The sequence below is a fragment of the Rhinatrema bivittatum genome, chromosome 8, assembly GCF_901001135.1.
Source record: "Rhinatrema bivittatum chromosome 8, aRhiBiv1.1, whole genome shotgun sequence".
NCBI classification, from domain to species: Eukaryota; Metazoa; Chordata; class Amphibia; order Gymnophiona; family Rhinatrematidae; genus Rhinatrema; species Rhinatrema bivittatum.
In genome coordinates this window covers 141,529,017-141,535,497 of record NC_042622.1, presented here as the reverse complement: position 1 = coordinate 141,535,497, position 6,481 = coordinate 141,529,017, and positions in this window count along the sequence as shown.

The window sequence follows — 6,481 nt, the reverse complement described above, 5'->3', positions numbered from 1 at the left end:
CTTTCTCGGGAGGGAAGGATCTTCCAGGACTGTGAAAATGATTAAAGGCAAGGCTGCCCGAGCTCCTTCAGTGTTAGCTGCACCAAGATCAGCTGAGACAGATCAGTTCCTGCTGAGCGTGGGAACGGAGGCCATTTTGGAGTCTTTTAGATCAGCGACTCGTGCACCTATGGGGGAGGGGATTCTCCCACCTCCTCTCTCTCCTCAGCCAGGGTTTCCTGGAGGGAGTGAACCTTTACAGCCTCTCTCATCTGCAATGGAGGATAGCCACGAGGGGGCTTCTGACTCCTCCTCCTCCTCTTCCTCCTTGGAGTTTATTATGTGCTCATGTGGACCGGGCGATTGTTCCTACTCAGTCTTCGATGTCAGATATTTTAGGTTTCTTACAATCTGGACTCGCCAAGGGCTTATCGTGTAGTTTCCTGAGGGTTCAGGTGGCAGCTCTTGGTTGTTTGCGCGGTTCCATTCAAGGCATGGTGTTGGCTGCTCACCCCGATGTGGCTCGTTTCCTAAAGGAAGCAAAGCATTTACATCCCCTGATCAGGCACCCTTGTCCTTCTTGGAATCTGAACTTGGTTCTCTCAGCTCTGTGTATGGCGCCCTTTGAGCCTCTGAAAACGGCTACAATAAAGGATCTCACGTTAAAGGTGCGTTTCCTTATTGTTATCACATCTGCTCGCAGGGTATCAGAGCTCCAGGCTCTATCCCGTAGGGAGCCGTTTCTGAGAATTTCAGATTCTGGTGTGTCCTTATGGACGGTTCCTTCCTTTCTTCCATAGTTTCCTGTTTTGGACCGGTCAGACCCTATGTCTAAAGACTTACGGAAGCTGGATGTTCGTCGGGTGTTGTTGCGTTATCTGGAAGTTACTAACGCGTTTCGTGAGACGGACCATCTTTTTGTGCTGTGGGCTGGTCCGAAACAAGGAAATATGACATCTAAAGCTACGATTTCATGCTGGTTGAAAGAAGCTATAGGCTCGGCATATTTGCTGCATGGTAAGCCTATACGTTTGGTCTTCGGGCTCATTCTATCCATTCGCAGGGGGCTTCTTGGGTGGACTGTTAAATGGTCTCACTGCAGGAGATCTGCAGGGCGGCGACTTGGAAGTCTTTGCATACCTTTGCCAGACACTACAGACTGGATGTTCAGGCACCAGGTGAAGGAGGCTTTGGAGAAGTAGTGCTTAGAGTGGGCCTCTCCAGATCCCATCCCAGGAAGAAAGCTCTGGTACATCCCAGGATTCTGTACTGATCCGGGTACGTACAGGGAAAGGAAAATTAGTTTCTTACCTGATAATTTTCGTTCCTGTAGTACCACGGATCAGTACAGAGTCCCGCCTGGGGAAGGCATGGAAGTAAGGGAGAGTCCGCTCAGTTATTGATTGATTTGTTTTCAATCTGCAGAAATTGGATTGACCGTCCTCAAGTGGTTCTACAGGTTCAGTTCCTAGGAGGGTTAAGTGAACTGGTTATTTCTTTTTCTTGTTGAAGGGTTATTGTACATAGTTATGGTGGTTTTTTGAGAGCCATTCTGCTTTGACATTGTGATACTGCCGGACTGTAGGTGGCACCATCCTATATAAGGTGGAGTTTTGTTTTGAAAACTTCTCTGTCTTCATCTGCTAGGGGGGTGGGGGGCAAAACCCAGGAGTCTGGACTGATCCGTGGTACTACAGGAACGAAAATTATCAGGTAAGAAACTAATTTTCCTATACAGTTTGTTCTTTAGTCACCTGCATATGTTAGACTTGGGACTATAGCACATAAATACACATTATTCTGCCTTATTGCTGTTTATGTAAATTAGGCATGTACTCTTCTAGTTCTTGAAGGCTGCAACCAAGCCCAATTTTCAGGCTATCCACAAGGAACATTCATGGTGTCTTTGCGTACATTTCATATAATAACTATATTAATTTGTATATTTTGGATACCTTGACAGCAAGACCTTTTTGTGGTCTTCATGGACCAGAGTTGTCCAATCTTGTTTAAACTTTGCCTTGGTCTATATTTTTTCATTTTCTGGAAAAGTACATATTAATCTCTTTTAGATGGTGGTACACTGCAAAGAATAGAGACCTCAGTAGAGTTTTATCAGAATAGCTAAGGCCAATGGAAATTAAAATAAAATGCAGAATGTCATGTGGTTTTAATTGTCCAGATGTAATGTTTAATTTTTTCCTGTGTTGCAGCAGGAGAGACCACAATGTTTTGCTTCTCGGTATTTTCTGCCCTACTAATAAAATGAAAAATCTCCAGTATGAGCTTATCTATCATAGGGTCACAGTGAATTAGGAGGAAGAAACATGCTACTGTAACATGGCATCTGTGTCCTCTCCCAGCTGCATGTTTTAAGCTACTGAACTGCTATGGTAGTTAGTGTATGGTGCAGGCCATAGGGTTCTGACCCATTTGTTAACACGGTGGTTTCTTCTGGTCTACTGTACCACAAGCAGATTTGATATCTGCAAAGAAAAGAGAAGCGGAATGAAAGGGATAAAGAGGAAGACCTATACTGTATGTGCATAAAATTGGATAGAGGGACAAGACCCAAAACCAGAGACAAAGAATTGAGCTTATAAAAAGACAAAATTGGAGTGACTGAAACAAATGAAAGGAAAAATGAAGATACCACAGAAAAGAGAGTAGTAGCATTATAGAATTGATTAGTAGGAGCTAGAGAAAAGCCAAACAGAACTTAAGGGCAAATATGAAAAGGGAAAAATGATAGAAGAAAAAGTGAAAGAAAAGGTGGTAGAGAAAACAAGCAGAGCATAGGCACTGGCAGAGAACAGATGAAGGGAGAAAAACTAAAAACAAGCAAGCAAGGATAAACGAGATATTGAGAAGAACCTGAATAGAACAGTTCAGAAATTGCAAAGGTTAAAAAAAATATGTAATTTGATCAGCAGATCATTATCATCAACCTTCCTTCTGGATCGTGTCATTTTGTAACTTGTCAAGATTTTTTTTGTAACATTCTATTCTATAGTTCCTTTAACAAGGAAGAGATCAGTTTGTTCAATCTCAGTTATCATTAATAGGATTTGCAAAAAGTCTATGAGTGTATTATAAATTAGTGCTATCTAAATTAAATGCTCAGAGTCTCAAAAATAATAACAGTATATACATAGAGATTAAAAATTCAAACATAGTGGTGAAAGTGCTACTTAAAATGCCTGCAACAAGGTAAACACCTATCTGTCTTGTTGAAGATAATTTATACAATACCTCCACTTTATCCTGAGTGTATATGTGAGTGGAATTTGCTTGTTTGTTTTTTTTTCACATCCATATATTTTTAATATTATCACAATCACTTGAATTAGCACTGTCCTTATTGTTGCTCATACAAAACACAGCTTTCAATGGGCTTTTTTTTTTTAAATTCTTTATTTCTCAGTTTTAACACAATACACAAAAAATATAATTTTGTTTGAAACAATTTCGTGAGATACAGGAAACATTATTATAAGAAAAAATCATATTCATTTTATCACATGATATGTAACTATTGACATAGTCCTTCTCATTTTGATATCTCAACAGAAACTAAACAGGAAACTTTGGGGGGGGGAGCGTATTTTCTATACTTGAGAAGATCATAGGTCAATTGCCAAAGTTAACACAAACATAGTTCCCACATAGATTACTCTTTTATTCTAAGTAGGTGGAGGCTGACTCTTACTAATCAGGAACTCTCTCAAATGATCTGGATTAAAGAAGACATAAACATTATTAGAAATCTTTACTACACATCTACAAGGGTAGCGAAGGTGGAAACTCGCTCCTAGAGCCAAGACTTCCGCTCTCATAGATAGAAAAACATTTCTACGCAGTTGAGTCGGCCGGGATAAATCAGGAAATACTCGGATTGGTTGACCTAAATACATTTCTTTCATATTTTTAAAGTAAGCTCTCATAATCATACTGAAATCCTGTTCCGAATATAAGGATATGAACAACACAGCTCTTTCTATTATTTCTACTTCAGTATTTTCTAAGTACTGGGTGAGGTTCGCAATATCAGGCCTATTCTCTTCTCTTGCTGATACATTTCCAGTTCTTTGAATCAAAAAACTGATTTTCTTCACAGGAGGTATTTGCTCCAGTGGAATCTTTAAGGTCTCTTGAAGATATTTTTTAAAGGTCACAATCTGTAACTCACCCAATATTTTTGGAAAATTGAGAAGTCTGATGTTCAAATGTCTAAGGAAATTTTCCACGGCTTCTAAACACCTTGATGAATTCAGGGAGTCTCGCACTAGACTCGCTGATATGTTCTGTAATTTTTTCATATCCTGGTTCAGTGCCTCAGTTGCTTGTGCCTGTTCTTGTTGCGCACGGCAACTATCTCCAGACACCAAATCTAATTTCCTCCCCAGATTAACTATTTGAGAGGTTTGTTCCTTGATTAATTTGGACATACCTGCCATCATTCCCCAAAGGGAATCCAAAGATACAACCTCAGGTTTGGCAAAATCCTCGACCTCCGTGCTGTTCAATCCAAACTCCTCCGGTGTACCGCGCTCCTCCCGAACCGCAGAGGCCACACCTCCAACTGCCCCAGCCTCCGGGGGATCCCGCTGTCTCTGCCGGGTGTGGATAAGGAGACTACCCGAAACTTCACCATTTCTTCCCGCGGGCACAGCGCCGATGGAGTTTTCTCCGTCCGTCAGTATCTGTGCAGGAGTGGTTACTTTCAGTGAGGAAGCGTAAAGAGGTTGCTTAGAATCCGGCGGGCTTAAGGTGACCTCCCCGGGCGAAATCGTAGCTTCTCCCTGCGATCCGCCAATTGGGCTCACCGCCGGTTGCAGCTGTGGGGCGGTTGTGTATTGAGTTATTAAACGCTGCTTCACTGCCTGGCCAGGGTCCGCCGGGAACACCCTGATCTTGCCCTTGCGTTTATGCGGCATAACAACTCAAATTTGAGAAAATAATTGAAGTTATTTAGTAGAAGGTAATAGCAAGTCGGGAGCTGCGGCAGCACACAACCGTCTATGTCGCCATCTTGGAAACGCCCCCCTCAATGGGCTTATTTAGACTGAACTGAGACAACATGCAACATCACTGTCGGGCCGATACAGTAAGACGTGTGGGAGAGCTGGCGAGCGCCCGCTGTCCCGACGTGCGCCCAGGCCACCCTCCTAGGCGCGCGAGTCAGTAAAGATATGCAAATTAGGGCCCGCGGTAAAAGGAGGCGCTAGGGACACGCGCGTCCCTAGCGCCTCCTTTTTGACAGAAGCGGCCGCTGTCAGAGGGTTTGACAGCCGATGCTCAATTTTACCAGCATTGGTTCTCGAACCCGCTGACAGCCACGGGTTCGGAAATCTGACGGCAAAATTGAGCGTCCGTTTTTCAACCTGTGGGCAGATTTTTAATTTTTTTTTTTTAATTTTTTTTTGGGGGGGGGGCCTCAGACTTAATATTGCTAATAGCTTCGGGGGGAAGTTGGCCATGCGTTTTTGACGCGCTATTACCCCATACTGTATAAGGGTTAAAAATAGCATGTCAAACGCGCGGCCAAACTGGGGCTAAAGGTGCGCTCAGCCGAACGCATGAGACTGAATCGGCCCGTGAGAGAGAGCATGGTTCTATCCATGTTAAGTCTTAAAAATACTGATTGTAGCTCGTAATAGTGGTAGTTCTGTATCTGGGTCTGATTGATGACTGTTTCATGACATTTGTGTGTTTTCTAGGTCTTTACAGGTAAGAGAGTTTTTACCAGATTGGGAAAAAAGGTACATTTCATGATTAATATTTTTAGCAATTTCACATTAGTGTGAAATCTGTTATTACCTTCAAAATCACCTTCTGAGGTCTATTCTGTAAAACAAATGTGGACAAATTGTGCAATGTTTAGGTATTTTATATATTTTTAAGTACAAAAATGGTGTTGCTTTTTGAATATTAAAGTTGCAAAACACAGGATTGTATTGTATCCTGTGTACAAGTCACTGTTTTTGAGTCAGGGTGCAGGTATAAGTCCTAGGATGATTTCCTTAGCCCTCTATGTTTTCAGAAAAACTTGAATATCTTTGAGCCTCTCAGTAACTGGAGGGAATTCTTTTACAAAACAAACACCAGGCTGTTGGGGCTCAGACTGATTGAGCTTGGGCTAAAATGAATATTAAGGTTAGCGTGGAGCACACAGCAGCTGCTGCTCCCATTTCGTGTCCATGAGGCACTTGCTGCCTTTGTCTCCACTAGCTCATGATTTCACAAGCATGTGAAATCTGCAGGTGATTGTGTAATTTTTGTGCCTGCAACTATACACAGAACTTACAGTAATGCTTAAAAATACATAAAAGATGTGATCAGTGCAGTTTTGGAGACAACAAATTAACAGCATTTCCTGTTCCTGGAGTGTGAGGCTGGGGGAGGGGTGAACTCAAGCCACAGCCAGACTTATTGAGGTTTCACCCCGAAACTAAGTTCAGATTTCATACACCCGAGCCTTTGATTAGACATACTTACATTC